Below are 11,210 nucleotides of genomic sequence, written 5' to 3'. Positions count from 1 at the left end.
TATAATGTTTCCTTGGAGATTTTTGTATGGTTTATTTGATTAATTCTTGTAATATTAAAAACACATATACTTTTTTTTTTTAATTACTCACTAGGTCTTGATTTTTGTCATTTTATTTTTTTTTATTTTTTATTTTTATTTATTTTTATTTTTTGGAGAGATTTTCACTGTAGGGCGCGTGCGCTCGCCAGACAGAGAGAGAGAGACAAAGAGACAGAAAGCGAGAAATCACCCCCCAGGGGGGATGGTCACGCCGCAATCCCTTCTCCTCCATTCTCCTCTTGAGATCTTGGGCACGCACGCACACGCGCCCGGCGTGAGTTTTAAGCCACCGGGTCCGGGACACAAACCGCGGTCGACTACGTGGGAGTCCAGCGACATAGCCATTACGCTAACTGCTGGTTCCCTGTCATTTTATTTTGAACCAGAATAATGGCGAATAAATAATTTTAGGTGTAGTCCTCTGATTTGGGTTTAAGATTACAAGCACATTCTTTTCTTGATTCCATTATAAATCTAGAGGTCTATTGGGCCAGCAGATGACATAATGGTTACATCACTAGACTCCCATGTAGTCGACTGCAGTTTGAGTCCTGTGCCTGGTGACTTAAACTCACACCAGGTGCACGTGCATGTGTGCCCAAGATCCTGAGAGGAGAATGGAGAAGGGATTGTGCCGTGGACATCCCCCCTGGGGGGGGATTTCTCAGTTTCTGTCTCTGTCTCTCCAGCAAATGTATGTGCCCTGTATCAAACATCTCTCTCTAAAAAAAAAAAATTAATAAATCTAGAGAACTGTAAAGTATTCTTTTTTCTTCTAATTTGTTTTTAGGTTTCTGTCATATAGTGTTTGTCCTCACCAGAGAGAGACAATGGTAGGTAAAGTGAGAATGGCCATTCTACAATCCCTTCTTCATTCTCCTGGGATTTGTGGCACTCAGCGCACATGTGTCTGGTGTGATTTTCATGTCGTTAGTTCCGGGACTCAAACTGCGGTTGGCCGTGTGGGAATCCAGCACCTTAACCACCACACCACCAGCTGGCTCTGAGGGCTGTGAAGCACTCATAGAGTTGTCATTTCTCCCTTAATCATTGAGAACATACTAGTGGTCTTCAGTTGCATATGTTATAGTACTTTTGTTTCTTTTTAGTGTGTTTGTGGTTTTTTAAAATTTATTTTGTTTAAAATTTATTTATTTACATTTGTTCACTATACATCATTACAGTATACAAAATGAAATTTTCTATCCAGAATACATTGTATATGGGCTCAATCAAGGATATTACCTTATGTGTTATCATCAACAAATAATTTTCCATTTTTCGTTGCTTAACATATTTTGCTCCCCCGCATTCCCTACCTTCCCCCCTGCCATTTCCCACCCTCCTCCCACACTGTCTCTGGTATCTCCAATTGCTTTCCATGCCTTCCCTCACAAATTTTAGTTTTTACAATTTTATTTAACTTTATTTATTTTAATTTGACCAGATGGGGACAGACAGAGAGAGATGGAAAGTGAGAAAGCAAGCTGCCAGGCCCAGGACTTAAACCATGGTCAGCTACGTGGGAACCCAGTGACTTTAACCACTACACCACCTGCTGGCTCCAATCCCCCCCACACACATTTTATTGATTCACTAAAGATCTTTTTTTTTTTTTTTTGAGAGGTTTTTGCTATATGGCGCGTGCACTTGCCAGAAAGACAGATACAGAGAGACAGAAAGTGAGAAATATCCCCCAGGGGGAATGGCCACGCCACAATCCCTTCTCGACTCTCCTCTTGGGATCTTGGGAAGACATGCACACACGCCTGGCATGAGTTTAAGCCACTGGGTTTGGGACTCAAACTCCAGTTGGCTACATGGGAGTCCAGTGACATAACCATTACGCTAACTGCTGGTCTCAAAGGATCTTAATCTAAATAGTTTCAGTAGTAAATACAGCTGATATATACATATCTATGGACACATGTCTGACTTTAGGCATAAACCTCTGCGAGTAGAATGGGCATACTATAAACTAGCACCTAGCTGGGGCTATATAGCTTACTGCAGTCATTAAATCCGTTTATTGTTTTATGCTTTTTTTTTTTTTTTTGGAGAGGTTTTTTTTCCCTATAGGGCACGTGCACTTGTCAGAAAGACAGAAAACGAGAAATCACCCTCCAGGGGGGATGACCATGCCACAATCCCTTCTTCATTCTCCTCTTGGGAAATTGGGGATGCATGCAAATGCACCTGGCATGAGTTTAAGCCACCGAATCCGAGACTCGAACTGTGGTCGACTACAAGGGAGTCCAGCAACATAGCCATTATGTCAACTGCTGGTCCCTTTTTATGCATTTTTTAATATAAAGAAAAACAGTTGTAGTTTTATTAGATCAAAATTTAAAAATGTTAAGAGAAGTTTGGTTAAAACTTAAAGCCAGGGAAATGGTTAGTATTCTGTTCAAATAGTAGGTAGATGAACCTGTTTACAGTTCAAGAGAAGACAAAAATCCTTAAATCTGGAAAATAAAGCATAGAAGAAAATCAGTAATGTTTTAGTCAAAAGTCATAAAAATCTTTCACCAGTTAAGTCTCATGTAAATTTTTTTTTTTAAAGAATTATTGAATTGGGGTTTGCAGGTGGCATGGTGGTTAAGGCACTGAACTACATGGCTGACCACCGTTCGAGTCCTGGACCTGGATGATTGCTTTCCTACTTTCCCTTTCTCTCTCTCTGGTCTCATGAAACATTAATGATAATAAATGATAACAAATAACTTTTATTTATTTTAATTTGACCAGAGAAGGACAGAGTGAGAGAGAGAAGAAAAGTGAGAAAGCAAGCCATGTCCGGGATTTGAACTGTTGTCAGCCACGTGGGAGTCCAGCGCCCTTAATCACCACGCCATTTGCCCGCCCCTCATGTAATTAATCTCTCTTTTGTTGAATTTGCAGTGTTACTTTGGTCTGATCTTTCTGTTTAAATTCTTTTTTTTTATCTTTTTATTTTTTTGGAGAAGTTTTTGCCATAGGGCACGTATGCTCGCCAGACAGAGAGAGACAGAGAGACAGAAAGCGAGAAATCACCCCCCGGGGGGATGGTCACACCGCAATCCCTTCTCCATGCTCCTCTCGGGATCTTGGGCACATACACACATGCGCTCGGCATGAGTTTGAACTACCGGGTCCGGGACTCGAACCGTGGTCGACTACATGGGAGTCCAGTGACATAGCCATTGTGCTAACTGCTGTTCCTTCTATTTAAATTCTTGAAGTTAACATTCAACCTTATTGATCTTCCTAGAGTTTTTCCTACCATTAGGTTGGCCATTTTCTTGGTTGATTTTTGTACTCCTATTTCTATTTGTCTGACTAGTTTTCCAGGTATAGCACTTCCTTCAGAACTTCTTGGAGAGCTGGCCTGGGGTGGTAAATTCTTTTAGGTTTTGTTTATCTGAGAATGTTTTTGTCTTTTATTCCCATATGAAGGGTAATAGTGCCGGGTATAATACTCTTGGTTGAAATTGTTTTTCACTTAACACTTTGAATATATTTTCCCTTTCTTTCCTTGGCTTGCAATGTTTCCAATGAAAGGTCTGATGTTAGCCTGATGGGATATCCTTTGAAAGTAACTTGACAATTCCCTCTTGACAATATTAGTATGTTGTCTCTGTCTGTGGTTTTGGTCAATCTGGCTATGACGTGCCTTGGTGAAGATCTTCTTGGGTTGATTCTATGTGGGGTCCTTTGTATTTCTTGGGTCTGGATATTTGAATGCCTCTCTAAGTTTGGAAAATTTTCTTCCAGGATTTCATGGAATAGATTATTAGTGCCCTTATTAGTTTCTTTACCTTCTGGGATACCGATTATCTAGATGTTTAGACATTTAATGGTATCTGATTTTACTTGTATATTATTCTCATTTTGGGGGGTTATTTTCTCAGTCTTTTTGGTGAATTTTGCTAGGTCAGATGTTCTGTCTTTTTCATCTGAGATTCTTCTTCATGATCTAATCTGCTTTTAATACTTTCAAGGGAGGTTTTGATTTCCTGTATTACAGCCCACATTTTTAATAATTCCATTTGATTCTTTTTATGGTGTGTATTTCCTCTTTCAGAGCATGTAAGAACTTCCTCACCTCTTGGAACTCTTCTCTTTTCTCCTGAATCATCTGGAGTTTGTTGTCTCTCTTCTCTTGCTTCTCTTTTAGCTTTGTCACTGTGAATATTCTTAATTCTTTACCTGACATTTCCACAACTTTCATTGTATTATCTGTGTAGGGTGAGGAGTTATTCTTTTCCCTTGTGGGAAGTATATTTTCTTGGCTTCTCATATTTCTTGTGCCTCTGCTGTGGCTTCTGGTCATCTGATGGATTATATGTTTTTTCCTAATGCTATTTTGGAGTTAAAATAGCATTCAGAGGCATGCAGGTGGAGGTGTTCTGCAATCTTGCTACAGTTCTGTTTCTCTCCCTTTGTGCAGCAGATTCTATGGGAACTGAGGATTACTCTGAACTAGATCTTGGGGTGAGGTGGGTGAAGTCTGAAATCTTCAGAAATCTTCAGTTGTCCCAGTCTCTGAAAGGGGCTGCTCAGAACTCAAATGTAGATGGCTTGTGATTGGCCTATCCTACTAGATCTTGGGGTCAGGAGGGTGATGTCTGGGCAGAAATTCTTCAGTTGTCCTAAAAGCTTCAGTTGTCCCAGTCGCTGAGAGGGGCTGCTCAGAGTTCAAGTGTAGATGGCTTATGATTGGCCTGTCTTTCTAGATCTCGGGGTTAGGAGGGTGAAGTCTGGGCAGAAAATCTTCAGTTGTCCTAGTCCCTGAAAGGGGCCGCTCCTTTGTTTGTTTGTTTGTTTTAAATAAAACTTGTTAGTACATCTGATCACCAGAGGGAAAAGGGAAAGGGGTGAAACCCTCCTCACTTGAGTAGAGCAAGGCCACACCACAGTTAAAATATATCTGTAAGGCATGTGTGCTCTCCAGAGAGAGAGAAAGCAATAAATCACCCCCACCAGGGGTATTGGCGACACCGTAATCCCTTTCTCATCCTGTTCTCTGGATTTGGGGTATGCGTGTATATATGTTCTTCATGAATTTCAAACCATCAGATCTGGGACTCAAACCATGATCACCCATGCTGGAGTCCAGCACCTTAACCACTACCCCACCTGATGGTCTCTTTTTGTTTGCTTTTTATTAAGGTTTTTGCCATAGGGCATGTGTACATGCTGAAGAGAGATGGAGAGAGACAGTGAGGGGAAAGGTGAGAAATTACGCCCCGTGGGGATCAGCACACCACAATTCCTTTTTCCTTCTGGGATTTGGGGCAAGCCTGGTGTGAGTTCCAAGCTTCCGGGTTTGGGATTTGAACCATAGTTGGTCATGTGGGAGTCCAGCACTTTAGTCACCACACCGCTGACGGTCCGGAAACGCAATGTTTTCTAATTGTTACTGCCAAACTTACATTTCAAAAAGAAGAACTGTAAAATAATGTGTCTATTAGTGCCACATTTTTTTTTTTTGAGAGGTTTTTGCTATAGGGCATGTGCACTCACCAGACAGAGACAGACAGAAAGCAAGAAATCCCTCTCCAGGGAAGATGGCCACACCACAATCCCTTCTCCTCTGTTCTCCTCTCCGGATCTTGGGCACGCACGCACACGCACCTGGCATGAGGTTTAAGCCATCTGGTCCGGGACGCGAACCACAGTCAATTCCATGGGAGTCCAGCAACATAGCCATTACACTAACTGCTGGTCCCCACATTTTTCTTTTTTAAAAAAAATTAAATTTTATTTATTTATTACTATTATTTTTTAATTTGACTGGAGAGAGAGAGAGGGAAAGTGAGAAAGCAAGCCGCCAGGTCCAGGAGTCGAACTGTGGTCAGCCATGTGGGAGTCCAGCACCTTAACCACCACACTACCTGCTGACCCACTACTTTTTTCCTTAAGTTGATTGACATCCCCTGGTCATTTGCTTGTATGTGTTGAATCACTTAATATCAAATGAGAATGGAAGTTTCTTAGTGTTTGGAATAGGTACAATTTTTTTTTTTTTTTTAATAAGAAAAAGCAAGCCACCAGGTCTGGGACTTGAACTGTAGTTGGCCATGTGAGAGTCCAATGCCCCTAACTACCACACCATCTGCTGGTCCCAGTATTTTAATTTAGAAATTTCAGCTTCCTCCAGGACACACAAGTGATGTGAACTTACCATAAATATATTTTGGGCATGAAATATTTAAGCCAATCAGAATGGTGATATTAATATGTTCTCTTGAAGGGGCATTAGAAATAAAGTATCTTGAGCTAACCATTGAAATGGTGATCAAGGCACCTGGATCCCACATGGCCAACTGCGTGGTTGGAGTCCTGGACCCAGCAGCATGAAAAGCACTGTGGGTGTGTGTGCATGTATGCCAAAAATCCCCAAAGGGGAATGAAGAAGAAATTGTGATGTGGGGACCAGCAGTTAGTGTAATGGCTATGTCGCTGGACTCCCATGTAGTCGACCGCGGTTCAAGTCCCAGACCTGGCAGCTAAAACTCACGCCAGGCATATGTGCGTGTGTGCCCAAGATCCTGAGAGAATAGAGGAGAAGGGATTGTAGCGTGGCCATCTCCCCGGGAGGGCGATTTCTCACTTTCTGTCTCTCTGTCTCTGTCTTTCTGGCGAGCACATGCGCCTTATAGCAAAACCTCTCAAAAAAAAAAAAAAAGAAAAAGAAAGTGTGATGTAGCCCTCCCTCTAGAGTGCTTTCTCACTTTCCCTTTCTCCAGTGAATGCTCATGCACTATAGCAAATTAACAAGAATAAAGTATACATTTTCTTTCTTTCTTTCTTTTTTTTTTGCCAGACAGAGACAGAAAGTGAGAAATCACCCCCCAGAGGGGATGGCCACACCACAATCCCTTCTTTTCCACTCTCCTCTCAGTATCCTGGGCATGCATGCACACATGCCCAGTGTGAGTTTAAGCCACTGGGTCTGGGACTTGAACCGCAGTCAACTACATGGTAGTCCAGTGACATGGCCATTATGCTAACTGCTGGTCCCTAAGTATAAAATTTTTTAAAGATTATTTTTATTTAACTTTTTTTATTTCAATTTGACCAGGAGGGACAGAGTGAGAAAGAGAAAGAAGTAAAATGAGAAAGCAAGCCGCCAGGTCTAGGACCCAAACAGTGGTTGGCCATGTGGGAGTCCAGCACCCTTAACCACTATGCCATCTGCCGGCCCCAGTATTGTATAAAATTTTTAAAAATTCGAAGCAGCAGGGGACCAGCAGGTGGTATGGTCGATAAGGGCACTGGATTCCCACATGGCCAGACATGGTTCAAGTCCCGGACCTGGCGGCTTGCTTTCTCACTTTCCCTCTTTCTCTCTCTCTCTTGTCAGTAAACAGACAAACAAACAAACAGCTAACAATAACAAATGAAAATAAATAATTCTTAAAAAAAGAAAAAGAAAAAATTGGAAGTAGCAGGTAGCATGGTGGTTAAGGGTGCTGGAATTCCCACATGGCTGAATGCAGTTTGAGTCCTGGACCTGGTGGCTTGCTTTCTTATTCTCCCTTACTCCCTTTCGCTGGCAAACTCACGTGGAAAAAGAAATTAGTAAATAAATAAAAAATATAGTTACTTATTTTTTTGAAGTTGACAAGAGAGAAACAGAGAAGGAAAGTGAGAAAGCAAGTTTCTAGGTCTAAGACTCGAACTGCGCTCAGCCATGTGGGAGTCAGCTGCCTTAACCACCGTACCACCTACAGGCTCCAAAATACATAATTATTTTTTTAAAAATTGAAAAATTATTTACTTAATTTTATTTGTTATTATTTTTAATTTGACTAGAGAGAGAAAACGAAAGTAAGAAAGCAAGTTGCCAGGTCCAGGACTCGAACCACGGTTGGTCATGTAGGAGTCCAGTACCTTAATCACAATACCACCTGCTGTATAAAAGTTTTTGAAAAAATTTTTTCGGGGAGCTGGTAGGTGGCATAGTGGCTTAGGAGCTGGATTCCCACTTGGTTGACTGCAGTTTGAGTCCTGGACTGGTGGCTTGAAACACCTGGGCATTTGTATGTGTGTGCCCAAATCCTGAGAGGAGAATGGAGGAGAAGGGAATGTGGTGTGGCCATTCCTTCTGGGGAATGATTTCTCTCTCTGGCGAGCACATGCATCCTGTAGCAAAAAAAATCTCTCCTTAAAAAACCCTTTTTTTTTGCTAGAAAGTGTGTGTGATCTCCAGAGAGAGAGAGAGAGAGAGAAAGCAAGAAAGCACCCCCTCCCCCGCTGCTATGGGCCATAGTCACAACCCACAATCCCTTTTCTGTTTCTTTTTCCTCTCTGGATTTTGGGCATGCATACATGTGCCCAGCATGTTTTTCAAGCCACCAGGTCTGGGACTTGAACTACACAATTGGCCATGTGAGATTCAGCTGTCTTAACTTCTATGTCACCTAGCTGGCCCTAAGGTGTTATTTTTTATTTGCTAGAGGGTGTGTGCACTTCCTGGAGAGACAGAGAAAGCAAGAATTCACCCCCATGGAAAATGGTCACCCAATCCTTATGTATTTCTCCCTCCTTTTGGGATTTTGGGTAAGCATGTACACATGCTAGGTGTGTTTTGCAAGCTGCCCCGTCCAGGACTTGAACTGTGTGGTCTGCCATGTGAGATCCAGCCACTTTAATTGCCCTGCCACCAGCTGGCCCTAATTATATAATGCTAAAAAATATTCAAATTGTGATAATTTCAAAAGTTAAAGACCAATATTTCCTTTACGCCATCTATAAAATGATGATGGGACTAGTAGGTGGTATGGAGGTTAAGGCGCTGGATCCCACATGGCTAACTTCAGAGTTCAAGTCCCAGACCCAGCTACTGAAGAAGCATGCCAGGTGTGTGTGCATGCCTGCCCAAAATCCCCAAAAAAAGAATGGAGGAGAAGGGATTGCTGCATGGTCATCCCCCCTAGGGATGTCTCTCTGTCTCTCTTTAGCAACTGTACATGCCCTATAGCAAACAAACAAACGAAAACTAATGATCTGTGTCTGTCCCACATCTATTTCTGTCCTGAACTCTGGATTTATAAATCCCCACAGGCAGTCATCTGGATATGTAGTAGGCATCTCAAACACTGTAATGCTGAGATTGAGCTGCCGCTTTTCTCTTCCTCCTTCCACCAAAGCTGCTGCTCCAAGGTTCCTGTCTCCACAAATGCACAGCCATTCTGTTAGAAACTGGGGAGTCTTCGTTATTTCTCCTTTCCCTCCCAGCTCATTTGTAACTTATTAATTGGTTTTGAGAGTTCCTCCAAGAGTATACAACCACGGCTGGCAGGTGGCGTGGTGGTTAGGACACTGGACTCCCACATGGCGAGTACGGTTCGAGTCCCAGACCTGGAGGTTTGTGTTCTCTCTTTTCCTCTCTCTCTCTCTCTCTTTCTCTCTCTCTGGAAATATTAAAATAATAATAATAAATACAGTTAAATAAAATAATTTAAAAATCACATTACTTTTATGATTTTCTAAAAATAACTTCTCTTCCTCCTTTGCCCTAGTAAGTACAGAGGCCTAGAGAGACTCAGGGGGCACGTACCTGGTATGGCCTCTCCCTCTTGACTCTACCTCTCGGGTGTCAAGTAGTTATTCTGTGCACTTCAGGTGACGCTGCTGGACTCAAGAGCCATAGATGAGAGGTCCCTCCGGGACCTGGGCTTGCCAAAATCTTCTTTCCTTCAATTCTCCGTCTCATCACAACCCTGGGCACGTGCATGTGTGGGGTTTGGACTTGAACCTCAGTCCATGTGTAAGGTCTGGCTTCCGATGTGTGGTGCCCAACCACTGCTCACACAGCTGGCCCTGTTCAAGCCTCAGGTGGTTTTTTTCTTTCTTTTACACTGAAATTTACACCCCTCGTATGCAGCCCATCGTCAGGCAATTCACCGGGGCTCCGTGTCTGCCTCTCTGTGGTATCCATTCTGTCACATATTAGCTGCCTTACTCTTGGCCTGGACTGCCAGCTTCCAGTCTCTACTCCTCGGTGATGCTCCCGGCTGCCACAGGTAAGCACAAGTTGGAGAGGAAAAGCAGAAACTCGAATTTGAGTCTGACGTGTTGATTTCATTTAGACAAAACAAAACAGAACTGTGGTAAAATTTACATGTGATAACAAATATTAATTTACAGTAGACAGCTCGATCATTTTTTTAATAGTTTTGTTTGATACATAAAAAATAGTTTTTGTTTGATACATTAAAAAACAGTTTTTGTTTTTATTTGCTATAGAATGAGTGTGCTGCCTGGAGAGAGACAGCGCTCTGAGACTCGAACTACTCAGTCGTCCATGTGGAATCCAGCTGCCTCTATCCCCACCCAGTTCAGTGAATTTTTTAGTTTATTTATGGGAGGGGTAGCAAGTGGTGTAGTGGTAATGGCGCTGGACTCTCGCATGGCCAACTGTGGTTTGAGTCCAGGACCTGGCAGCTTGAAAATCAGGCCAGGGCAGACATGGCACCCAGACATGGCACCGACTTCGCCACTGGTGCACCTCAGGTACATGACTTTGATCTTGTTGGGGTTGAACTTGGGCGGCATGGTGGAGGAGGCTGGTGTCAGATGAACCTGGATTTGGGACAACCGAAGAAAGTTGCACCGAAGCCGCCTCCACCTCCAAGCTGAGAGCTGAAAGGGCCCTGTAATTTCTTTAGTGGCTTCCAGAGTAGGAATGTTAGGAATCATGCTATTGTCTTACTGCATTTTTTTGGCTTTTGTTCTGTTCTATAGGAGGTTAACTCCTCTTTGAACTCCAAATTTCACTTCAAAGTTCACGTTCTCATGGATCCTTTTTTCTGAACCCCTCTCCAGTGGTGGACTTCCCTTGTAGGTCACTTGCTTGTGTTCTCAGCTGTGTGTTTCCCTCACTAAATCGAAGCTCCCCAGGATCTAGTGTGTGCCGTGCACATGACAATGTGTACAAATGTATACAGGAGTGAACGTGTAACTGAAAAACTGTGACTACACACGTATATAGACTGGGTCTGTCCTTCCTTACACAGTAAGCCAATTTCTGAGGTAACAGCTTGCTTAGAAGAAAGTTTTGTTTTTTGTTTTTGTTTTTGTTTTTAGAATTATTTAATTTTTGGGGAGCCAGCAGTTAGCGTAATGGCTATGTTGCTGGACTCCCACGTAGTCGACCGCGGTTCGTGTCCCGGACCCGG

The sequence above is a fragment of the Tupaia chinensis genome, unplaced genomic scaffold, assembly GCF_000334495.1.
Source record: "Tupaia chinensis unplaced genomic scaffold, TupChi_1.0 Scaffold144346_1, whole genome shotgun sequence".
Taxonomy (NCBI): domain Eukaryota; kingdom Metazoa; phylum Chordata; class Mammalia; order Scandentia; family Tupaiidae; genus Tupaia; species Tupaia belangeri.
This window is presented reverse-complemented; position numbering follows the sequence as displayed.